Below are 26,950 nucleotides of genomic sequence, written 5' to 3' on the forward strand. Positions count from 1 at the left end.
GCGATTCTCAGTAGTGTGCATGCTCCTGTCTTTCCGTTGGTTGCACGCACGCATCACTGCCGTAGCAGTCACAGTACATCAGTATACCCTGTAAAGGCGAGACATCTCAGTATTCCAAAACCCTTTCCCGGAAATCGACAACTCGGTGTGTTTCGAAGATACTAATACTCCACTTTTAAGCCTTTCATTGATAACGAGGCCCATAGGCACTTGCTTTTCACTTCTCTGATCTTGGCGTGTCAGTGAACTTCCACCCAAGCGAGACGCGGCGCTGTTGCTGCCTCCTTGGGTTCGTCGTGTCCTGTAGCCGTCTTTCCTCGTTGCCGGCACAGCGCTTACAGTCTTCAGAGTTTGGTTTCGTACGGACCATTCTTCCCGGGTCTAGATTACACGAGAGTTACTGCTGCAATGCCTATCGAAAGTTTTTGTTGTCGTCTTTAGTCCGAAGACTGGTTTGATGCATCTTCCTATGCAAGTCTGTCCTATGCAAGTCTCTTCATTTCTGCATATATCTGTGACAAAGTCAGTCCATTGGAATCTGCTTATAGCAGTCAAGCTATGGTCTATAATTTTACTCCTCTCGCTCCCCGTCAGCCCCCTTCCCCCTCTCTCCATCGGTCTCTTTCATTGATAACCGCAGTGATTATTCCTCGACACCACCGGTTGTGCCCTATCAGTCGATTGTGTTCGAACATAATGAGTTACCTCGAAGAAAACGACCTATTGACACACAGTCAACATGGGTTTAGAAAACATCGTTCCTGTGAAACACAACTAGCTCTTTATTCATATGAAGTGTTGAGTGCTATTGACAAGGGATTTCAGATCGATTCCGTATTTCTGGATTTCCGGAAGACTTTTGACACTGTACCACACAAGCGGCTCGTAGTGAAATTGCGTGCTTACGGTATATCGTCTTGGTTATGTGACTGGATTTGTGACATCCTGCCGGCCGCGGATGCCGTGCGGTTCTAGGCGTTTCAGTCCGGAACCGCGTGACTGCTACGGTCGCAGGTTCGAATCCTGCCTCGGGCATGGATGTGTGTGATGTGCTTAGGTTAGTTAGGTTTAAGTAGTTCTAAGTTCTAGGGGACTGATGAGCTAAGATGTTTAGTCCCATAGTGCTCAGAGCCATTTGAACCTTTTTTTTTGTGGCTTCCTGTCAGAGAGGTCACAGCTCGTAGTAACTGACGGAAAATCATCGAGTAAAACAGAAGTGATTTCTGGCGTTCCCCAAGGTAGTGTTATAGGCCCTTTGTTATTCCTTATCTACATAAACGATGTAGGAGGCAATGTGAGCAGCCGTCTTCGGTTGTTTGCAGATGACGCTGTCGTTTATCAACTAATAAATTCATCAGAAGATCAAAATAAACTGCAAAACGATTTAGAAAAAATATCTGAGTGGTGCGAAAAGTGGCAGTTGACCCTAAATAACGAAAAGTGTGAGGTCATCCACGTGAGTGCTAAAAGGAGCTCGTTAAACTTCGGTTACACGATAAATCAGTCCAAACTAAAAGCCGTAAATTCAACTAAATACCTAGGTATTACAATTACGACAACTAAAATTGGAAGAAACACATAGAAAATGTTGTGGGAAGGCTAATCAAAGACTGTGTTTTATTGGCAGGACACTTAGAAAATGTAACAGACCTACTAAGGAGACTGCCTACACTACGCTTCTCTTCTTGTAGGATACTGCTGCGCGGTGTGGGATCCTTATTAGATAGGACTGACGGAGTACATCGAAAAAGTTCAAAGAAAGGCAGCACGTTTTGCATTATCGCGAAATATGGGACAGAGTGTCACAGAAATTATACAGGATATGGGCTGGACATCATTAAAAGAAAGGCGTTTTTAGTTACGACGGAAACTTCTCACGAAATTCCAATCACCAGCTTCCTCCTCCGAATGCGAAAATATTTTGTTGGCACCGACCTACATAGGAAGGAACGATCACGACGATAAAATAAGGGAAATCAGAGCTCGTACGGAAAGATATAGGCGTTCATTCATTCCGCGCGCTATACAAGAATTGTGAAGGTGGCTCGATGAACCCTCTGCCAGGCACTTAAATGTGATTTGCAGAGTATCCATGTAGATGTAGATGGCTCAGAGCACTATGGGACTTAACATCTGAGGTCATCAGTCCCCTAGAACTTAGAACTACGTAAACCTAACTAAACTAAGGACATCACACATATCCATGCCCGAGGCAGGATTCGAACCTGAAGCGCCTAAAACCGCTCGGACATTGCGCCCGGCAAGATGTAAATGTTGATGCCATAACTCTCTATCCTCACCAGTTCTATTCAGTTATTCGCTCTTCTCATCTAACCTTCGGCGTTCTTCTTGAACATTGCATTTGAAAAGATTCTGTCCTCTTCTTGTGTATGATGCATCGTCCAAATTCCATTCCATATAAATATACACTCAGACGAATGCGTTGAGAAAAGGCTTTATCACACTAAAATTTATTTTTCTTTTTCAGAAACAGCCGTTTTTGCTATTGTCAATCTGCGTCCTGAGTCCTCTCTACTTCGAGGATCTTCAGTTATTTTACTGACTGAATTCCAGAACTCGTCTACAACTTTTAGTGTCTCATTTCGTAATCTTATTGCACAGGATCACCTAAATTCTACTACCCTATATTACCCTCGTTGAATTTTTGTTAATGTTCATCATGCAACTGCTGTTCAAGGCACTTTTCATTACTTTCAGTTGATGTGCTTCACATGCACGCTTCAATTGCCCAGAATTCCCACAGTGTGACACGCACTTCATTATGCGTACTCGTTCCGCTCCATCTCGCTTCGCAGTGTCACATACAGATGCGTGATGGTTGTTACTGACAAGGGAACCTCCCCATCGCACCCCCCTCAGATTTAGTTATAAGTTGGCACAGTGCATAGGCCTTGAAAAACTGAACACAGATCAATCGAGAAAACAGGAAGAAGTTGTGTGGAAAAATAGCAAAATATAAAAACTGAGTAGTCCATGTGCAAGATAAACAACATCAAGTAGAATCTGAGGACAGGAGCGCCCCGGTCCCGTGGTTAGCCTGAGTAGCTGCGGAGATCCTTGGTTCAAGTCTTCCCTCGGGTGAAAAGTTTACTTTCTTTATTTTCGCAAAGTTATGATCTGTCCGTTCGTTCATTGACGTCTCTGTTCGCTGTAATAAGTTTAGTGTCTGTGTTTTGCGACTGCACCGCAAAACCGTGCGACTAGTAGACGAAAGGACGTGCCTCTCCAATGGGAACCGAAAACATTTGATCGCAAGGTCATAAGTCAACCGATTCCTCCATAGGAAAACACGTCTGATATATTCTATACGACACTGGTGACGTCTTGTGCGTCACATGACAGGAATATGTTGTCGACCCACCTAACTTGTACACTTGGCGAATGGGTAAAAAGATTCTTCTACCTTGCCCGATTTAGGTTTTCTTGTGGATGTGATAATCACTCCCAAAAAAGTGATGAAAACATTAGAGTTTGTCACATAAATTGCAACAAATGAATGCAACAGTTTCACAGTCGCGCAGTTTTCCCTGTGCTCTGTGAAAACATATGTTTTTAACGTTTTCAAATTTTTCCGTGTGTGGACCGTCAAATCCTGCATGTCCAAGCAAATCTGAACATGTCCTGGAATTTTGGAGAGCGAAGTTGATTATGTGTGAGTGCCTGAACTTTGATAATTGACACACGATCACGTAAACAATACTGCTCTGTGTACTTGTGCAGCTTCGCAAAATAATTGTCTGAAAATAAAAAGTTAAAGTTTTCACTCGAAGGAAGACTTGAACCAAGGACCTCTCATTCTGTAGCTGCTCGCGCTAACCACGGGACCGGGGCGATCCTGCAGTCACAGATGCTTTGATGTTGCCTATCTTGCGCATTGACTACTCAGTTTGTATATTTTGCTTATTTTTTTCATAGTTCCACACAACTTCTTCCTGTTTTCTCGATTGATCTGTGTTCAGTTTTTCAAGGCCTATCCGCTGTGCCAACTTATAACTAAATCTGAGGGCGGTGCGATGGGGAGGTTCCCTTGTGAGCCTCGGAGCGCAGAGGGGGCATTGCTGTGGAACTGAAACAAAATCACTTTAACTACAAGTTACGAAGGCCGCTTGCGCATCGCTGCCTAGCTATTGAGACGTAACAGGACATGAAGCGAACTGCGAGACGGCCACTTAGTGGTGGCACCTCTGCCGAGAACCGGTGAGAAACGGCCCTAATGAGCACGGCCTCGCGATACGGGACGGACGTGGTGGTTGGCATGACTGACTGCCCGCTTATCCAGATACCGGGGTCCGCCGCTCCGCATTAGCGTTTTTGCCCGACTGACTCACTCTATGTGTGTGTGTGTGTGTGTGTGTGTGTGTGTGTGGTGCACTCTGGAGCGGTACCTCTCGCATTATTTCTTTTCCCCCACACCCCTTTACAGGCACCACTGACTGTGTTGACGTTTGTTTTGATTCCCGCGCCGCTGTCGCTGCTTAAGCTGTCGAGCTCAATGAGAGACGTTGTTTTCGATGTCTAGATTCCCGCCGTGACGCATTAGCCGTTCAAAATCCGGCGCGGCAGTGGTCGCGGCTTAGAGGAGACACAGCGTGGCGTTCCCCGTGGATTTGACAGTGGCTCACCTTTTTGTGTGTGCTTTCTGTAGCTCTGCTCCAGGCTTACGCGGCAGTGATAATTATGGTGAATGGGAGAACTGTCCATAGCAGGAGAGAACGGCAGCCCGGGTTACATAAATCTCACTTTGTACAATTGGAATATATTCTCCGGTGCCTTCATCAGGCAGGTCGTGTATAGAGCAGTGTTAACAGAGAATTACCTCTCACCTTGCAACGGAGGATACTGTACATGCAGAGTCGCGAAAGTTGGTCAGATGTTAAAACTGCGTGCTGTATCAAGATGCGCTGCGGGTAGTGCTCTTACCGACTGAATTATTTGGGCACACCTCACACCCTGTCTGAAAGCTTCTGCTCCTTAGTATGTCTTCCCGAACTCTCCAAAATCACTCACAGCATGACCTAATGGAGAAGCTGTTATCAACCCAAAGGCTCTTTTACAATTTTAAAATGCATAAGCCGCTCGCAGTGGCCGCGTGGTTTGAGGCGCTGTGTCACGGACTGCGCGGCCCCTCCCGCCTCCCTCGGGCGTGGGTGTGTGTGTTGTTCTTAGCATAAGTTAGTTTGTGTGTAAGTCTAGGGACCGATGACCTCAGCAGTTTGGTTCAAATAGTTCTGAGCACTGTGGGACTTAACTTCTGAGGTCATCAGTCCCCTAGACTTAGAACTACTAAAAACTAACTAACCTAAGGACATCACACACATCCATGCCCGAGGCAGGATTCGAACCTGCGACCGTACCAGCAGCGCGGTTCCGGACTGAACCGCCTAGAACCGCTCGACCACAGCGGCCGGCAGTTCCATTAGAAATAATGTGGAAAATTTTACAATACTTCTCCACATAAGATAAAAACTATTTCATCATTCTCATTTTTTAATAAAATCCTAAGGTCTGTCTCACTTGATCATCGTTCCCAGTGAGCAGCAGAATCTTTACAACATGTGAAATACTAAACTTAAAAAAACAAAGTGCAAAATATCTTAAGCAAGTAGTGCAAGCGGTCTTGTAGATCACGCTAATCGATAAGAACTCACTGCCCAGAAAGGGCACACTTATATTTACTTAACATCGTATGTTATACAATGTACTTTTATTAAATTAATAAGAAAGTATCAGAACCGATCAGAAAACTCGAAGCATAGTAGAAAATTTTTTGGGTACAGTGAGACGTGGACCAGCAACAGATCACCTTATAACTTACAATTCCACGACTCTACTGATGTTGCCTAGTTGCACGGCAGTGTGTTGAAGCTGCGCTGTACTAGATATTATTGTTTTGCGACTATACTTTGCATATATTGTCTCCTGACAGCTGATTTGGTATTAATTGAAAGTTTCAGTGTTAGATATATTATTAACTGGTATTTAGTTATAACAGATTGTACCAAGCACATTGCATTTTTTATGGATCCTCAGTGTGACGTCGTCTTGAAGGTCGTACTTGCATAATACACAAGTTACAGTAATTCTTTAACCACCAATATCACGCTTCACATCATTTCATTGAACTACATAGGAAGGAAAATGGTTCAAATGGCTCTGAGCACTATTGGACTTAACTTCTGAGATCATCAGTCCCCTAGAACTTAGAACTACTTAAACCTAACTAGCCTAAGGACATCACACACATCCATGCCCGAGGCAGGATTCGAACCTGCGACCGTAGCGGTCGCGCGGTTACAGACTGTAGCGCTTAGAACCGCTCGGACACTCCGGCCGGCTAGGAAGGAAAGGATTCCACGTAATACAAATGAACAAAATGCTATAAGAATTATTTTTAAAAAATTTAATAAATATAATTTTTTTCGAGAATTTCAAGGAATTTCTTTTGGTATTTTTATAGATCTTATGTACACATTTAAACAGGCACAAACTTGCAACAGTGTCTGATTAGCATACCAAGACAGCCCCAATGTTCGTAGTAGTCAAAAATAAAAAAGTTGAAGACGGGAAGTTGTCAAAATAAGTAAAACAGAACATCGGGGCGAATAGAGTGATGGCGTAGTACGAGAAGAAACATGTGTAGGTACAATGAGTGAAAACTAAAGACGTAAAGATCAAAACTGGGGCGTTCAGCGAGCTAAATAACCAACGCCATCCGTGTGGAATCAGTGAGATGCTGGACATTACATTAAAACAGCAGCATACTGGCAGTGTTATTGACATGCTAATTTTTTTTTTTTTTTTGTGTCCGTCAGACTACATCAAGTGAAAGGACACCTTACTATGTCAGAAATTTAAGGTAATAAGATAGGAAAGAACTATAATAACTTGCAGTAATACAAAACGAGGACCTATACATACACTATGGTGGTTGCAAGGACAGGACATATAAGGCTATCAGGTGTGAACTGAGACTTCCAAAGGCGACATACGACGGGAGGCGCTACTGCGCAACGGTAAGAACACGACGTAAGGTAAACGTGGCGGGATTTTTGAATATGAAAGGTTGGGAAAGAATGTGTCCAAAGACAGAGTAATAAAAAAAAGTTAAAGATGAAAATTGATTATTCAAGAAAAGGTAAATATAATGAAGTAAAAAAGTGATTCAGATAAAAATAAGTTGAATGACAAAGTAGATCAAATTAAAAATCCACTTTTTAGACAGTCAAAGTTATTCAAAATACCACAGTACCTTAGTTCCATCTGGTTATTCAGAGTGTGCGTGGGAGGGTGTTCTTACGTGATCTCCACTTCCCGAAGGATATTGAGAGTTAAATAATACGTAAATTGGAGTGTAGATTACCAAATGTATGTCCTGTTTCACGAAGGGGAGCACTCAAGGCGACTTCAAACTGGCCAAATTAAGACGTTCACGGGAACGCACACTGAAATATCTGCCGGTGCCGGCACAAAGCCTACTTCTGTCGAAGGGCACCAAGGAGGACGCATTCGACGGACGGATCACAACATGCCCTCACATCATGAGACACTGCGGAGAGGTTTCGAATTTAATCCAGAACATCATCGGAAAGACTAAAGAGCAGGAACTATACACTACCACTTCTCCATCCCTTCTGGGCAAACAGTGGCTGTGAGAATTTAGTTCAATTCTAGGATTCGGGCCGGCTTGCCTCCGATGCGCGCTACCGCACAGGCTTGCGTTGCCGACCTCGGCTGCGGAGGTGGGTTGACAGCTGAAGAAACTTCTGGACTCTCTTCCACCCCGAAATTAGTCCCTTATCAAGGGTGGAAGCCGTGTTGCACGTTATTAGCATGATGTCACGTGGGAGTGATTAAATTTTTGTTCGCTGTTCTTATAACGATTATTGAAGTACAACGATATATTCATATTATTCATGTGTACTGTCACACATACCACATATCTTAAGTGTGATGTAAATGACTTAGTGCCACTACATGGAAAGAGCAATGGCTGAGTTTCTGTGAGGCGCAACTTGCTACAAGACGAACGTTCAGTGAATTTTTCCCACTTCTCTTGTCGATTTACGTATTAGTATAGGGGCGGTTTTTATGGGACAGGTAAGATGACTGGCCTATGTGGGACGGACGGCAGTGTGTGCCTGGGGACTGGTGTGCCCGCCGTCGGCTGCTGTGCGAGTTAAACCCGCGCTGCTCTGCTATGCCCCAAATCGCCAGCGTCGTTTGAGGTGCAGCGGCGTGTGAGCGGAGACGCGCTAGCAGCAGCAACAGCAGCAGGCACAAAGCCCTGTGTCGCTGTGAGGGACAGCCTACTCCAGGCCGTCCTCTGCTGTGTTGAGCGTGTGTACGCAGTGGCAGCCGGGTGGAACGCGCCGCTTAGCTGCTCCAGCGCACCTGCTGGAAGCTCAGCCGTCGCGCGTGTGACCACCCGCCTGGACACGGACAGCCCGCCTACACACTGCGCACCGTCCGCAATATTTCCTGGCGTACAGCCACTCTGGCACGTGCCGGGGAAAAAGTGGACTAGGCTCTTGAGGTGCAACATCGTTTTACCCTGTACAGGTCGATAGTAGTCAACAGAGTGTCTAGTCAAGCAGTTTTTATATCTTCTTGTTCTCAGTGTTGTTGTTGTTGTTGTTGTTGTTATCAGACCGAATAGAAAACTCTCCACGACAGGTATGCTACGCAAAGCTGTTCACCTCTGCATAGCTATTACAACTTATGTCAATTTCAACCGCTTTCTGTAGTCAAGCGTTGGTCGCCCTCATACAATTTCTACCCCTCCCCGCCACACACAAACACATACATTTCCTACCACAATTCTTTGGCGCTGCGGTCGTGGATTGTGCGGATGGTCCCGGCGGAGGTTCGAGTCTTCCCTCGGGCATGAGAGTGTGTCTTAGGTTCAAATGGTTCAAATGGCTCTGAGCACTATGGGACTTAACGTCTGAGGTCATCAGTCCCCTAGAACTTAGAACTACTTAAACCTAACTAACCTAAGGACATCACACACATCCATGCCCGAGGCAGGATTCGAACCTGCGACCGTAGCGGTCGCGCGGTTCCAGACTGTAGCGCCTAGAACCACTCGGCCACCGCGGCCGGCTATTGCCCTTAGGATGATTTAGGTTAAGTAGTGTGTAAGCTTAGGGACTGATGACCTTAGTAGTTAAGTCCCGTAAGATTTCACACACACACAATTCTTTGATACCTCAGGATCAACCGATCCCATCTTTTAGCCACGTTGAGCCATAAATTTCCTTCCTCCTCACTTAGAGTACCTACCCATCTAATCTTCAGCAATCCTCTATAGCACTCCTTATCAAAAGCTTCCAGTCCCTTCTTGTATGAAATGCTTATTGTCAGTGTTTGACTTCCGTGAAAGGCTACTGTAACATTTCTATCTCTTGCAGCCATGGCTACTCTCTTCTCATCTTACGTGATGTAGCAGGCAGCTGACGCCTAGAGTTGTAAATCTACCGTAGGCTATAGTAGACTGTCACAAGTAAGTCTAGACTGAGGTAGTTTTCGTAGTAACTTTGGTCAGTTAAGGTTGTACCCACATTAACAGTGTATTGGATTGGTTGTATACCTGTCGAGTGTTACCTTATAACGGTCGCTTTCTTCACGCATGCTATCAGTCTCTTACTAGAGTCCTCCAAAGACCTGTACCGTTGAACCGTCTAGAAACTGGGTGACGATATACAAAAGGCCACATAACCTACGAACATTTTTGTTCTACATAATTATCATCCTATTACTTACAAGGTGTATCAAAAAGAATTATCCCATTAAAAAATCACAACTATTATGTTATTTGAGATATGGGCGTGAGCAACGTACTGTTGGAAAGAGCAAAGTCTTCGAGTTTTACATCTTTCTCGCTAGGTAGCAGCAGTGTGCGTCGCACTTCAGTTCTAGCAAAAATGGTGTCGAGGCAACAGAAAGCGTGTTGTGTTGTATGTTTTGCGCAGTGCAGGTCAGTAATAATTGTTCGGCGTGACTTTCGTGCTATATATAGTGTGAACACTCCTACAGCACAGAGCATTAGACGATGGCATGAACAATTTCGAGAAATTGTTTGTGTAAAGGCAAATCGCTGGGCCGTCCCCGAGTGTCTGACACAGATGTTGAACGCGTCCGCCATAGTTTCCCAAGCAGTACGCAGAAATCCATTTGCCGTGCAGCTCGACAGCTCAACATGCCCCCGATGTCCGTCTGGGGTGTGTTGCGTCGACGTTTACACATGAAACCATACAAAATTCAGCTACTGCAAGCTCTTCGTGAAGGCGACAAACAACAACGTGTGGAGCTGTGTAATTTCGTTCTTGGCAAGATGGAGGATGACAGTTTTCTTCCACGGTTAGTGTTTAGTGAAGAGGCAACATTCCATTTCAATCGCAACGTGAACCGCCATATTGTGAGAATATGGGGTACGGAACAACCACATGAAGTTGTACAACATAAGAGGGACTCTACAAAATTTATTGTTTTTTGTGTAGTTTCACAGGAAAAGGAGTACGGTCCATTTTTCTTTGCGAGAACACTGTTACAGGAAGCACACATCTCGATATGCTTGAGAACTCCCTTTTCCCGCATTTCGAGATTGACTTGAACGACTTCATTTACCAACAGGGTGGGGCACCGCCACACTGGGATCTTGAAGTGCGGCAATTTTTAAATCAAAGGACTAGAACGATGGATCGGTCGCACTGGACCAAACGATTCAGCCTTACGTTCCTGGCCTCCAAGGTCACCGGACCTGACTGCGTGTAACTATTTCTTGTGGGGGTTTTAACGGAGTCTTTTATAAGCCCCAGCGGCAGCTCGCGAGCAACAGAACCGCACAACGCCAAAGGTATCGACACGCATGATACTCACTACTAACCAAGCCTACCCTTGCATGACCTGTCGCAGGCAGCAAGACATCCGCTGCTGCTCTTACCACCCGTCCTAACTATCGCAGAGGTTTTCTTCCCTTGGCTCTGGCCTTCTTTCGACTTCGACCCAACCTATCTTCAGATGAGCGCGTATTAATGGTTAACTTTAACTAGACGTACGCAAACATCGCAGCACCCTCATCCTGCGACACCTCACACCTTATGCAGAGATGGCAGTAGACCTTTTGAGTCGGCCATCATGCCGGCATGGGCGTGAAGGGGCTCCACCTCTTTTTTTTTGTATAAAAAAAGTGCCTCCGTCACCAACAATAACGAATGAACTGAAACATCGCATAATAGCAGCTGTGGAAGCTGTACTCAAGACATGCTGGCTGCAGTGTGGTAACACTTTAAATATCGCATTGACATATGCGTGCATCTCAATGGGTGCATACTTAACACCTATGAAAAGATATGAAATAAAAACTTTTTGTGTTTCACGTTCATCAAAAAACAAAATTCATTGAATATGTTAATTAGTTTCACAAATATAATTCTTTTTGATCCTTGAAAAGGTAAAATTAAAAAAATACGCACACAAGAAAAGCATACCAACATAGCTTCAATACCTCATCTACTTTATATAAAACATATTTCTATTATGTGAAAAAACTTTCGCACTTACCAACAGCCGGTCAGTGTGGCCGAGCGGTTCTAGACGCTTCAGTCCAGAACCGCGCTGCTGCTACGGTCACAGGTTCGAATTCTGCCTCGGGCATGGATGTGTGTGATGTCCTTAGGTTAGTTAGGTTTATGTAGTTGTAAGTCTATGGGACTGATGACCTCAGATGTTAAGTCCCATAGTGCGTATAGCCATTTTAAACTTACCAACAATAACAGGAAAGTCTTGCCGTTTAACATGATGGAGAAAGTTCTGCTGAGTACAAAAAACAACGATAATAATATAGATTTTTATGTTTGAGCATGAAAAAAGTGCTTGTATCAATAATAATTGTTTTGCTTTCATTCAAACGCAGAAGTTGCACGATAAACTAATTTTATTACTTATAAAATGCAATTTATATTTGTAAGGATATAAAATACACAGTGGACTGACATTGAACGCCGGCCGGTGTGGCCGAGCGGTTCTAGGCGCTTTAGTCTGGAACCGCGCGACCGCTACGGTCGCAGGTTCGAATCCTGACTCGGGCATGGATGTGTGTGATGTCCTTAGGTTATTTAGGTTTAAGTAGTTCTAAGTTCTAGGGGACTGATGACCTCAGATGTTAAGTCCCATAGTGCTCAGAGCCATTTTTATCATTGAAAGATGTGTGGTTCTAATTGTGTGCAAAACAAACAGAAAACAAAGACAAGTCGTTGGCTCCTAGTTTCTCTCTCACATATTCATTTACGTTTCTTTCCTTACTAATGTTATCAGTACTATCGGTATTTCTACATTTACTGCGTCATGTATGTATTGTGCAAAAACTACCAAACTGTAGTTTTGGTAGACCGCAGTTCTACTGACGCCACAAACATTTACTGATCGCTGTTTGCGATCAAAGGAAGTTGCCACATGTCGGTTGCGCGCTGGACACCACTTTGGTGAGCTGTCTCTCGTCAATGAATTAGCAGAATAATGTGATTGTACATTTATAAAATAAGAAAAAATATGAATTGCTCAAATCACTTCGCGCGTTGTTGGGTTGTCACGAACAATGCCTCAAGAAGTAATCCGCGCTAACAGTTGAGACCAATTACAAATTACGAAAGCCATTTATTGCTCTTTGTGAGTGTAAAATATTCTTGCTACAAATGCGGATTGTGCTACCAGAATAATAGGTCGTTAACCATTGTGAGAATACGACTTTGTGATTGTCGTTTTGTTATTTTGACCAACTTCGTGAATAAACTAACTGGCTTCCCTAATGAAATTTCGGCTACGTCATTAAATAGTCTGCCTACGCCTACGCCTAACTAGCACGTACAGTAGAAATTTATTTCAGACACCATGTCCATAAATCCGTAAGAATACGAGAGGGAGGAGATGTCTTCTGAACAGCACGTTGCAAGGCATCCGAGATATGCTCAATAATGTTCATTTCTGGAGAATTTGGTGGCCAGCGGAATTGTTTAAACTCAGAAAAGTGTGCCTGGAGCCACTTTGTAGAGCAATTCTGGGCGTGTGGGGTGCCGCAATGTCCTGCTGGAAATGCCAAAGTCCGGGGGACTGCGCAATGGACATTAATGGATGCAGGTGATCAGACAGGATGCTTAGGTATGTGTCACCTGTTAGAGTCGTATCTAGACATGTCAGGGGTCCCATATCACTGTAACTGCACACGACCCGAACCATTGCAGAGCCTTTACCGGCTTGAATAGTCTCCTGGTGACATGCATGATTCATGGATTCCTGAGGTTGTCTCCATACCCGTATGCGTCCATCAGCTCAATACAATTTGAAACGAGACTCGTCCGACCAGGCATCATGTTTCCAGTCATCAACAGTCCAATGTCGGTGTTGACGGGCCCAGGCGAGGAGTAAATCTTTGTGTCGTGCAGTCATCTAGGGTACACGAGTGGGAGTTCGGCTCCGAAAGCCCACATCGATGCTGTTCCGTTGAATGGCTCGCGCGCTGACACTTGTTGATGCGCCTGTATTGAAAGCTGCAGCAATTTGCAGAAGGGTTGCACTTCTGTCACGCTGAACGATTCTCTTCAGTCCTCGTTGGTCCCGTTGTTGTAGGATCTTTTCTCTGGCCCCAGCGATGTCAGAGATTTGCTGTTTTGCCGGATTCCTAATATTCGCGGTACACTCGTGGAATGGAAATGAAATGAGCGTTTGGCGTCATTGGCCGGGAGGCCCCTCGCGGGGCAGGTCCGGCCGCCATATCGCAGGTCTTATTACATTCGGCGCCACATTGGGCGACCTGCACACCGGATGGGGATGAAATGATGATGAACACAACACAACACCCAGTCCCTGAGCGGAGAAAATCTCCGACCCAGCCGGGAATCGAACCCGGGCCCAGAGGACGGCAATCCGTCACGCTGACCACTCAGCTACTGGGGCGGACGACTCGGGGAATGGTCGTATGGGAAAATCCCTGCTTCATCGCTACCTCGGAGATGTGTCCCATCGCTCGTGCACCGACTATGACCCCACGTTGAAACTCTCTTAAATCTTGATAACCTGCCATTGTAGCAGTAGTAAGCGATCTAACAACTGCGCCATACACTTGTATTATACAGGTGTTGCCGACCGAAGCGCCGCATTCTGCCTATTTACGTATCTCTGTATTTGAATACGCACTCCTATACCAGTTCCTTTGGCGCTACAGTGTGTTTTCTACAGTTAATGTAACCAAGTTTCCTGACAAGGACAACATCAGACGCTACTGGGCAACTGTGATCAAATGACGTCGAAACTCTTACTCCTCCTCTTGAGATAGCGGTAAGATTATGTAATAACGTTTACATTTGGTGAAAATACAGCCATTTGAACGCATCGTGCAATATGTACTCGTACAATACTAACCACATCCAGATCATTGGGTCAAACTGGATTTCCGCATTTGATTAGCAGTAAGTGTCTTCTTCCTCACAGTAATCTCTAGTCTAAAGACTTGTCTTTATAATCCTGCTTCAAGTATGCAGTTCCAGTGAAGTTGAGTAGAGACATTCATCCGTTATTTACGGACACGAATACCTTTAAATCGAAAGCTATTGACAGAACCGGTTTGCCAGAGTTACGTTCCGGACTTCCTGACGTCAAAGTCAGCAGCTGATTTCACATTTCTAAAATATCTTTATTCTGGTGACCTAGGCCGAAATTTGTGGCGGTCGGAACGTTTCCCCAATCAAAGCGAGTTAACACCGCCGTGTCTCCTTTTGCGTTCTTCGACTGGGGAAGTTGCAGAAGAGTTAAGCAATAAAATGATCTGATCAGGTGCGCCGCTTTTCTCCACGGACAGGCAGGACCACCGTAAAACTTTTATGACGTGGATACAAGCTTCGCTTTTCAGTCTACCCAGCGTAAAAAAAAAAAGAAGTATAATGATACCAGAGTCGTTCGTAATGAAAGCTGCGTCGTAAAACGTTGTTCTTCATTAATGTGGCAGTCTGCAGGGAGTCCATATCTGGCAGAATAAAATGAAAGGGGGCAAATTAAATCCGTCAGAAGCAAGTTGTTAAATTATTTTAAGGGCCATTACCATGTATTTGCCATAAATGGAAGTTTAATGTTTTCCATAACAAATACATATAGGTTTCCTTTTTTCTAATTAAAAAAAATAGTAGTACGTTTATCAAAAAGTCTGTTGCGAGCACCGGAAAGACTTCGCGGAATTTAGCGCTAACAGCTTGTACCGGCCCCATTTTACGTAATTCTTTCAGATTTTCCCTTGAATATATGTTTGACACATATCAAAGAGATGTGAATAGTTCCCTTTCGTTATTTGAACGTTAAACATTAATTTCAGCATAACTCCACGAGTTAGGTTGGGACAAATAAAAGTTTCAGCAAACTTTCCAAATGTGGCGTTGTGAATGTTTGTTAAATTTGAAGTGGAGCGATAAAGTGCGAAAAGAAGAGGTTCTGAGAAGGATAGGTTACAAAGGAAGTCCTTGTGAAACCCTTATTTGAAGAAGAGGTCCATTTGTGGGACACCTGCTGAGGCATCCAGGTTGATTCCTGCTGAGTAGAATGGAAAAATTTTAGGGACAGATGCCTAGTATATCAACGAAGATTAATGATATGCAACATGGAAAGAGATAAAGAACGGCATCAAAGCAATGAATTTAACTCGCTGATATATGACAGTCCCAAGGGTAAATGCTGAGTGACACGAAAAAGTTAGAGCGTTTGTTTTGTCTATAATTAAGTAAAATGTAAATAATAGATTTTTGTCGATTTATTGTGTTCATAACATTGACTCACAGAGATTAACCTATTTATTGAAACATTAATGTAATTGTCTTTAATGAATGGCATTGATTTTTTAAAAGTAATGTGCTTATATATCCAGACTTCGACATTACCTGTACATATGTGGATAACAACAGTAAAAAACTTGAAAATTTCAGTATCTGCCTGCTACTATAAGAATATTTGCAAGCAGCACATAGGAGCTGAAAGTGAACTCCTACATAGTAATAGCAGTGCTAACGTCGCTGTGAAGCCTTCACCGTCAGCGTTGACATCCAGATTTGAAATCCTGAGCGTTCCCACAAATCACAGGGCGCCCTTTTTTTTTTGCACAGTAGGCTCCGTATGCTAAAGTTGACAGTGTAAATATGGCCGTAGGAAGCCGTGTGCCAACGTTGACAGTGTAAACAACGAGCTGAGGAACCCATTCCTAGGCGGCTGCAGCCGACACTGGACTCTGTGTTCTGCTCTGGCCTTGAGGTATGTCGATAACGGTACCGGTGCGCCGAGTCGATAGTCGCTGCCGTGACCTCGAATTGCAAATCTCTTCGAACGTGAAGCTCCACGGACGCTCGCAGCCCACTCACATCGCTCAAACAGCGAGAACAATATGCCATCTCTTCCTTGAATCTCTCAGACCTTTGGGATCATATGAAATTGCCCGGGTCTCATACACAGACCGTAGATCGCATGCATTTATTAATTATTATTATGACGCGTATGTGCCTCAGGCATCAGGCTACAGATGATTAAGCAGCCCCTACCACTATTGTCTTGTGCAACCCGCCTCGTTTTGAGTAACTGGCCTTCGTAAAACACTCGCTAGATTTTCGTATTCTCTCGCTTGCTCCTCGAAAATTGTTAGTTCTACAGAAAAAACTGAACAGAACCTTTGTGTAGTACATTTAATGTAGTTACAGTTCATACTAGAACAAGTTACCACTAGAGGCCGCAGTTTTCGAGTTATTCAAGAAGAACATACAGAAATGACCGTCACTCACCCCACTCCCAAGCACAGCCTCAACCAGTAAGGATGTTTTGTATGTTGTTCGTGGCATTCCCTCCAACCACTGTACAGATATTTGCGACTGCATAATTTATTTCCCGCATTTGATCTTTTTTCGTCTTCATTGACTGACCCTAGTACGCCACAAAGAGTTTAGCAACTACAAATTGTAGAACTGACGTTTGTGTAAATTTTTGCGAGTTTAAACATCGTTGTATTCGGCGGGCCTTCTGACTACGAAACTACTGTGCCTGTAACAGTTAAGTGTGGACCGAACAGTCAACGTAATCAGTTTTGGTGTAAAGTTTGTCGTTTATTACTGTCAGAGGTGCGCTTAAATCAATAATGTTAGCGAAGTAGCTGAATATGCTAGTGGCGAAACAGCCCAGTCGAGACTAAGAAAAGTCGAGTATCGGGAACAGTTCACGTAGTCGGAAATATTTGCACTGTGGTATGGAGGAATGCCACGAACAACGTACTAGAAATCCTCACTGGCGGCGGATCAGAGAGGGTGGATGTGTGTTTCAATGTTACTTCTGTACCTTTTTCGTGAATAACTCGAAAACCGTGACCCCAGCGGAAACGAAACAAAGTAAAAAATTTAACAACATTACGTTTCCAAAAAAGAGTTCAGGTAATTTTTCCGTAGGAGTAAAAGTTTGCGCATAGCAAGTGAGAGAAAACGAAAATCTCGTACGTGGCTTATCAAGGACAGCTGAAACTTTGTAGGTTACATAAAACGACAGTGGTAGGGTCAGCTGAATCACGCGGTATAAGAAAATCGAAACATAAAGAGCAGTCGGTATGAGCTAATGTGCAAACAGGTCGTCGTGGATCTCCGTAACTCTTAATACATACCAAAGAAAAATCAAGTATGGATACTTGCTGCCTTTGATCACTGGGTCTCAGGTTCGATTCCCGGCCGGGTTGGGGATTTGTTCTGCCCCGGGACTGGGTGTCTGTGTTGTCATCATCATTTCGTCATCATCATTCGTGGCAGTGGCTAGAGGAGATTGGATAAAAATTGGACTGTGTAAAAATTGGGACTTTGTACGGGCGCTGATGACCGCGCAGTTGAGCGCCTCAGAAACCAAACATCATCATCGGCGTGTGTGGATACAATGTATCTCGCCTAATACTAGACTGAACAAACAGTTGTAAGTGCTAACTGAGATCTATGGCAGCTGATCGAGGTACTAGCGAAAAATTGCTATAACATGGTACTGTAGTTAAATACGGATTGGTGTACTAATAAAACGCTAAATAACGGTATTCATGCGATTAAAACACATTAATGAATGTAAAAAGGCAACAGCATTATCTCTCCATATAAAATATATAAAACACCACATGTGACTCCATAGTTACCAGTTATACTGTTCTCGGTTATTATTTTTTCCATAAAGTACAAAACCGTGAAAAAGACACGGTCGATGTCAGAAGGAAAGGAGGAGGAAGACTGAGAGACGCACATGCAGATCACCCTTCACTCAGTTTCATGACAAAATTATCTGTCGCAGATTTCCCTGGAGGTTTTTTTTCCAAAACAGTGCAAGCCTTAAAGTCTTGTGCAAACAGTTTAGTGCGTGTTTTCCACGAATCACAGCATTTGTGTCCACTTCAGTGAGTCACTGACCCCTTCTACAGCTCTCATTGAGAGAGAAACAACTTGTTGCTGTCACGTGTCAGCGCATGAGCATCCACCCCCTCACGTGCTGCTTTCACATCAAGTGGAGTTTCGCTCTTTTCTGGCGAATTCTGTACTCTTTATGTTACGTTATTACGAAATGCCGAAAAATTTTATCGTGCAGTTTTTACGTTTGATTACGCTGTACGCCAGTTTCATCGCCCTTGTTGATACAGAAACACACGGTTTCCAACATACATCGACTAAAAAAATGCGCTTACCTACTTTTCGAAGTCTACGTTGCGCTCAATCTACAGTAATTTTCCAGCGTTCCGCATCTGTCTTGGCATTGTTCTGTGGCTGAAATCAGTCTTTTCTGTTCTCAGCTTCATCTAGATATGGGCAGTGTAGACATTCTGGAATGGATTTTCGAACGGTCACATTAACCGGCTTCAGTGAGTCGCGGTTTTATCCCAGCTCTCAGCCTGTGCATGCTGTAACTATGCGATTTTGCATTATCTCAAATTTATTATTAATATTTTTCCACTTGCTGCAAATTCATTTTTGAGTGGCCCGTAGTCTCCGCAGTGCCCTCTTGCCTCTTAAGCCCCTTTTATAAGAGCATCATTTTTGTTTCAATTGACTGCTCGAGCTAAAAACATTCAATAGCCTAGATTGCGTAAAATGTTTCTTTATTTATACCAATCTATTTCGACAGTCTTTGTTGTCAAATTCAGGTCTTAAGAATCTTTTTGTTGTGAAACGTGTTCAGTTTACGTCGCACCTCACGCCAAGTTGTCATGTGGATAAAAATAAGCACATTATAAAAGGTCTGTCATAACTAAAATATTGAGGAACATAAAGAACACAGTGCAAAAGTCCACGCCATAATACGCCGGTCACAGAAGCTTGTTACACCACAAAAACACGATACACAGTAGGACATCCTTTAACGTAACTGGGCATATTCTAAACAGTGGAAATCCACTTCAAACGGCATATTAGATACAAATGTAACAAAGCTTGAAATACCACGCGCAAATTTTCATATTCTCTTGCTAGCTACATGCAGACTATTAGTGCCACGGAAGAAAATGAACGGGACTTTTTTTTTAGGAAATTTAATGTAGTTTAATTTTGCACTGAGATACGTTTCTCCTAGAGGCCGTAGTTTTCGAATTATTGAAGGAAAACGTACAAAAGGGACCTTCAAATGCTTTTTCCTTGAATAAGTCGAAAACTGTGACCTCTGGCAGAAACGTATCCCAGCAGAAAGTTTAACTACAATTAAATTTCCTACAACACTGTCCTGGTCAGTTTTTCTGTAGGACTAACAGTATGAACATCGTGAGCGGGAACGTTTGAAAATTTCGTGTGTCGTTTTTGAAGATATAAAGGTTGCAGGAAACCCGTAAGTAGGGGCAGCCGAATCACACTATTGCTGTTGTCGTTGTGGTCTTCAGTTCTGAGACTGGTTTGATGCAGCTCTCCATGATACTCTATCCTGTGAAAGCTTCTTCATCTCCCAGTACCTACTGCAACCTACATCCTTCTGAATATGTTTTGTGTATTCATCTCTTGCTCTCCCTCTACGATTTTTACCCTCTACGCTGCCCTCCAGTACTAAATTGGTTATCCCTTGATGCTTCAGAACATGTCCTACCAACCGATCCCTTCTTCTAGTCAAGTTTGCGCCACAAATTTCTCTTGTCTCCAATTCTATTCAATAACTCCTCATTAGTTATGTGATCTACCCATCTAATCTTCAGCATTATTCTGTAGCATCACATTTCGAAAGCTTCTATTCTCCTCTTGTCTAATTTATTTATCGTCCACGTTTCACTTCCATACATGGCTACACTCCATACAAATACTTTCAGAAACGACTTGCTGACACCTAAAATACTCTTATGTTAACAAATTTCCCTTCTTTAGAAACGCTTTCCTTGCCATTGCCAGTGCACATTTTATACCCTCTCTACTTCGACCATCATCAGTTATTTTGCTCCCCAAATAGCAAAACTCATTTACTACTTTAAGCGTCTCATTTCCTAATGTAGTTCCCGCAGCATCACCCGATTTAATTCGACTACATTCCATTGTCCTCGTTTTGCTTTGTTGATGTTCATCGTATATCCTCCTTTCAAGACACTGTCCATTCCGTTCAACTGCTCTTCCAGGTCGTTTGCTAAAAAAAATGGCTCTGAGCACTATGCGACTTAACTTCTGAGGTCATCAGTCTCCTAGAACTTACAAGGGAACCTCCCCATCGCACCCCCCTCAGATTTAGTTATAAGTTGGCACAGTGGATAGGCCTTGAAAAACTGAACACAGGTCAATCGAGAAAACAGGAAGAAGTTGTGTGGAACTATGAAAAAAATTAGTAAAATATACAAACAGTAGTTCATGCAAAGATAGGCAACATCAAGGAGACTGGGAGTCTAGGAGCGCCCTGGTCCCGTGGTTAGCGAGAGTAGCTACAGAACGAGAGGTCCTAGGTTCAAGTCTTCCCTCGAGTGAAAAGTTTAATTTTTTTATTTCCAGTTTATGTGACAAACTCTTATGTTTTCATCACTTTTTTGGGAGTGATTATCACATCCACAAGAAAACATAAATCGGGCAAGGTAGAAGAATCTTTTTACCCATTCGCCAAGTGTACAAGTTAGGTGGGTCGACAACATACTCCTGTCATGTGACGCACATGCCGTCACCAGTGTCGTATAGAATATATCAGACGTATTTTCCCGTGGAGGAATCGGTTGACCTATGACCTTGCGATGAAATGTTTTCTGTTCCCATTGGAGAGGCACGTCCTTTCGTCTACTAATCGCACGGTTTTGCGGCGCGGTCGCAAAACACAGACACTAAACTTATTGCAGTGAACAGAGACGTCAGTGCACGAACGGACAGATCATAACTTTGGGAAAATAAAGAAAGTAAAATTTTCAGTCGAGGGAAGACTTGATCCAAGAACCTCTCGTTCTGCAGCTACTCACGCTAACCACGGGACCACGGCACTCCTGAGCTCACGTTCTCCTTGATGTAGCGTATCTTGCGCATGCACTACTCAGTTTGTATATTTTACTAATTTTTTTCACTGTTCCACACAACTTCTTCCTCTTTTTTTGATTGATATGCGTTCAGTTTTTCAAGGCCTATCCACTGTGCCAACTTATAACTAAATCTGAGGGGGGTACATGGGGAGGTTCCCTTGTTAGAACTAATTAAACCTAACTAACCTAAGGAGATCACACACATCGATGCCCGAGGCTGGATTCCAACGTGTGACCGTAGCGGTCGCTCGTTTGCAGACTGCAGCGCCTAGAACCGCACGGCCACTCCGGCCGGCGGTCGTTTGCTGTCTCTGACAGAATTACAATGTCATCGGCGAACCTCAAAGTTTTTATTTCTTCTCCATGGATTTTAATTCCTACTCCGAATTTTTCTTTTGTTTCCTTTACTGCTTGCTCAATATACGGATTGAATAACATCGGGGATAGGCTACAACCCTAACTCACTCCTTTCCCAACCACTGCTTCCCTTTCATACCCCTCAACTCTTATAACTGCCATCTGGTTTCTGTACAAATTGTAAATAGCCTTTCGCTCCCTGTAGTTTACCCCTGCCACATTCAGAATTTGAAAGAGAGTATTCCAGTCAGAAGGTTTCTCTAAGTCTACAAAAGCTAGAAACGTAGATTTCCCTTTCCTTAATCTATTTTCTAAGATCTGTTGTAGATTCCGGCCGGAGTGGCCGAGCGGTTAAAGGCGCTACAGTCTGGAGCCGCACGACCGCTACGGTCGCAGGTTCGAATCCTGCCTCGGGCATGGATGTGTGTGATGTCCTTAGGTTAGTTAGGTTTAAGTAGTTCTAAGTTCTAGGGGACTTATGACCACAGCAGTTGAGTCCCATAGTGCTCAGAGCCATTTGAACCATTTTTTTGTTGTAGATTGCCTCACGTGTTCCAACATTTCTACGGAATCCAAACTGATCTTCCCCGAGGTCGGCAGTTTTTCCATTCGTCTGTAAAGTATTCGCGTTAGTATTTTGCAGCCGTGGCTTATTAAACTGATAGTTCGGTAATTTTCACATCTGTCAACACCTGCTTTCTTTGGTATTGGAATTATTATATTGTTCTTGAAGTCTGAGGGTATTTCGCATGTCTCATACATCTTCCTCACATGTGTTGAGAAATGACCACGATGAAAAATCAGAGAAATTAGATGTCGTATAGAAATTTATTGACATTCTTTCGACGTACCTGTGGCAGCGGCATCAGGTATACCCTCTGGCACGTGCTTTACGGAGGCTTGCGGAATATAGCTGTAAGTTTACCTAACTGTCTGAGGTCATGAGCACAACCATGCGTTCTTAAGACACAACATCTCTATGAGTTATCTTCACACAATTTGAATAGATGCTGGGCAGCGTCGAGGAGCAGATGACAGTCGCAGTGCTCTGGAGGTGTCGAGGAGTCAGTCAGCGCCGCGAGGCCTCACGTGGCGGAGCAGCGCGGCTGCGCGGTGCTGGGAGCGCGCCTCCTTTGTGTGAGTGGGCCCGCTGCCTTCCCTTTCCTTTCCCTGCCCTTCGCCCTCCTCCGCGCCGCCCTGCTCCACTGTTTGAATAAGGAATGCTAACAAGTGCGCGGCGGCCGGGCAACCGGTCCCGCGGCGGCGGCCACATGCAAAACAGGGCCTGCTCCTCTGCCAGCTTTCGGCTAATTAATGGCGGGGCGCGCACCCACAATGGCGCATGCTAATGCCCGCAGTATTTCCGCCGACGGGCGACGCGCCATCTGATGCCGCAGCCAGGGGCGCGCGCAGTGGACCGCCCGTTCGGCGCCCCCGCGACCCAGGTCGTGCCACAATAATTCGGAGCAACCTGACCACTACCGGACCTGGAATGTTTTCACATATCCTGCGCTATACCTATGGGAAAAAAAAATAACACGAACACCTCATCTCCGGATGTACACTACTGGCCATTAAAATTGCTACACCAAGAAGAAATGCAGATGATTAACGGGTATTCATTGGTCAAATATATTATACTAGAACTGATACGTGATTACATTTTCTCGCAATTTCGGTGCAGAGATCCTGAGAAATCAGTACCCTGAACAACCACCTCTGGCCTTGATACGCCTGGGCATTGAGTCGAACAGAGCTTGGATGGCGTGTAGAGGTACAGCTGCCCATGCAGCTTCAACACGATACCACGGTTCATCAAGAGTAGTGACTGGTGTATTCTGACGAGCCAGATGCTCGGCCACCATTGACAAGACGTTTTCAGTTGGCGAGAGATCTGGACAATGTGCTGGCCAGGGCAGCAGTCGAATATTTACACAAAGGCCCGTACAGGACCTACAACGTGCGGTCGTGCGTTATCCTGCTGAAATGTAGGGTTTCGCAGGGATGGAATGAAGGGTAGAGTTACGGGTCGTAACACATCTGAAATGTAACGTCCACTGTTCAAAGTGGCGTCAATGCGAACAAGAGGTGACCGGGACGTGTAACCCATGGCACCCCGTACCATCACGCCGGGTCATACGCCATTATTGCGATGACGAATACACGCTTCCAATGTGCGTTCTCCGCGATGTCGCCAAACACGGATGCGACCATCATGATGGTGTAAACAGAACCTAGATTCATCCGAAAAAATGACGTTTAGCCATTCGTGCACCCAGGTTCGTCGTTGAGTACAGCATCGCAGGCGCTCCTGTCTGTGATGCAGCGTCAAGGGTAACCGCATCCATGGTCTCCGAGCTGATAGTCAATGCTGCTGCAAACGTTGTCGAACTGTTCGTGCAGATGGTTGTTGTCTTGCAAACGTCCCCATCTGTTGATCCTGGGATCGAGACGTGGCTGCACGATCCGTTACAGCCATGCGGATAAGATGCCTGTCATCTCGACTTCTAGTGATACGAGGCCGTTGGAATCCAACACGGTGCCCCGTATTACCCTCCTCAACCCACCAATTCCATGTTCTACTAACAGTCAATGGATCTCGACCAACGCGAGCAGCAATGTCCCGATACGGTAAACCGCAATCGCGAAGGGCTACAATCCGACCTTTATCCTCCTTACACGAGGCATCACAACAACGTTTCACCAGGCAACGGCGGTCAACTGCTGTTTATGTATGGGAAATTGGTTGGAAACGTTCCTCATGTCAGCACGTTGTAGGTGTCGCCACCGGCGCCAACCTTGTGTGAATGCTCTGAAAAGCTAATCATTTGCATATCACAGCATCTTTCTCCTGTAGGTTAAATTTCTCGTCTGTAGCTCGTCATGCTCGTGGTGTAGCAATTTTAATGGCCAGTAGTGTAGTTTCCTGACGTATGCACTGCCTGACAAACAATGTGAAGCACCCAGTAGACATGATCGGATGTCAACATAGCTTTGTACTCGTGCAAACCATCTGTGGGTATATAAATAATTACTCAAGGGACATTCAATAAGCAACGCAACACTTTTTTTTCAGAAAACAGGGTTGGTTTTATTCAGGATTGCAATACGCCATATCATATTCCACTCTTTCGGCTACAAAACCATACTTTTCAACGTAATCTCCGTTCATCGCCACTTTACTGGAGGGCCTCTATGCCATCGCGCTACCACTCTCCTGGTCGACGTCGGAGCCAATGTCTTGCTTGCGACAAATGCTCTTTATTGTCTTCTGTTAGGCGGCGAGTATCCCAACAAGCACATGCATTTGAGTACCCGTAGTGTCAGCACTTCCAAAAGAGACATCCAGTTGAGCAGCGTGGTGTTTGTGATTGGTCGATCACCTCGAAGGAGAGCGTCCGCACGTTCCAGCACTCCAGAGGAGTCGCAGCTGTGTGCGGCCGGCCAGCACGCGGGAGTTCAGAGAAGTCTGCGTGATCCTGTCGCGATGATGGCAGACGTCTCGCCCAACACCTCACCGTGCTTTTGTTCACTGCCAGATCTCCGTCACGTTATGCTAGCGCCCATGAATATCTGCAGTACTCAGGTTTTCCATTAACAGGAACTCAATGACAGCTTTCTGCTTGGACCGCAGCTCTCTTACGGGTGCCATTTTGCAGGTTACGGATAGCGCGACCAACTTTCGGAACGTCATGAAACTATAGGGGCTGAAACATGAGTTTTCCACGATGTCCGACAACAAATTCCGATTTTTTTCCAACCGAAATTGGCCGAGAAAAAAAAGTGTTCCATTATTTATTGGATGCCCCTCGTAATTGCAATTCCGTGTCACACGTAGAACGGCAACTACAGTGCATTACTGATTTCATGTTAGGTGTCGTTAGTAGGCCTGATAGGGTATATAATGGGGTCGTTGAGCATTCGTTGTGGAGATACCACAGCCGCGCGGGGTAGCCACGTCTTGTCACGGTCCGCGCGGCTTCCCCGCGTCGGAGGTTCGGGTCCTCCCTCGGGCATTGGTGTGTGTGTTGTCCTTAGCGTAAGTTAGTTCAAGTTAGATTAAGTAGTGTATAAGCCTAGGGACCGATGACCTTAGCAGTTTGGTCCCATGAGACCTTACTACAAATTTCCAAAAAAGATGCCACATACTCGTCCGAGACAGCGTTATCAGCACTTGGGAGAGATTAAAAGAGGCCTTATTGTAGGTCTCCATTTATCCGACGGGTCGAATCGTGCTATATCCACATTTGTGGAGCATTCGGATGCGACCGTCGCCCAATCTTTTGCAGAGCCACAGCAATGTTACTCATGGCGTAATAGCGTGCGGAGCTGTTGGCTATATTTCCGGTCACGGCTGGTAGTAATTGAGGGAACTAAGACGGTCCTCATACGTTATCTCTCATGCTCGTCGTCACATGACCGTGTCTGTATGAACTGTCTGCCTGTTGTTGAGGCACTCCGGTTGCCATCAGGATCCCTGATACGACATGCGTGAAACTAGCTTCCGCGCCAGCTAAAACCAGTGACACAATCCAGCATATCAATGACCAGTTACAAAGGTTGTGAGCAATATACCTTAACAGAGGATACAACAGATTTATGATACTCTTCTAAAATGATTGGCAACGGCCTTGCCGCAGTGGATACACCGGTTCCCGTCAGTTCACCGAAGTTAAGCGCTGTTGGGCGTGGCCGGCACTTGGGTGGGTGACCATCCGGGCCGCCATGTGCTGTTGCCATTTTTCGGGGTGCACTCAGCCTCGTGATTCCAACTGAGGAGCTACTCGACCGAATAGTAGCGGCTCCGGTCAAAGAAAACCATCGTAACGACCGGGAGAGCGGTGTGCTGACCACACGCCCCTCCTATCCGCATCCTCAACTGAGGATGACACGGCGGTCGGCTGGTCCCGATGGGCCACTTGTGGCCTGATGACGGAGTGCTTCTAAAATGATTAAAAATAACAGTGTACTCATTAATGTTTACACTAATCATCACGTTCTATATGTCCTTATTATACACTCATGCTCATAAATTAAGGATAATAGCAGAATGTGGTGCGACACAACATGGCACTACACATA

At 44.8% G+C, this 26,950-nt stretch overlaps 1 protein-coding gene and 1 pseudogene across 1 annotated transcript in view; both read left to right on the forward strand.

Annotated features, from left to right (window-relative positions):
• LOC124786947 (tyrosine-protein kinase Dnt-like) overlaps positions 1 to 26,950 on the forward strand; it is a 567,480-nt gene that overhangs the window by 440,854 nt on the left and 99,676 nt on the right. The window lies entirely within an intron of this gene.
• On the forward strand, positions 26,490 to 26,607 carry LOC124723321 (annotated as a pseudogene).

Source organism: Schistocerca piceifrons, chromosome 1 (genome assembly GCF_021461385.2).
Source record: "Schistocerca piceifrons isolate TAMUIC-IGC-003096 chromosome 1, iqSchPice1.1, whole genome shotgun sequence".
Taxonomy (NCBI): domain Eukaryota; kingdom Metazoa; phylum Arthropoda; class Insecta; order Orthoptera; family Acrididae; genus Schistocerca; species Schistocerca piceifrons.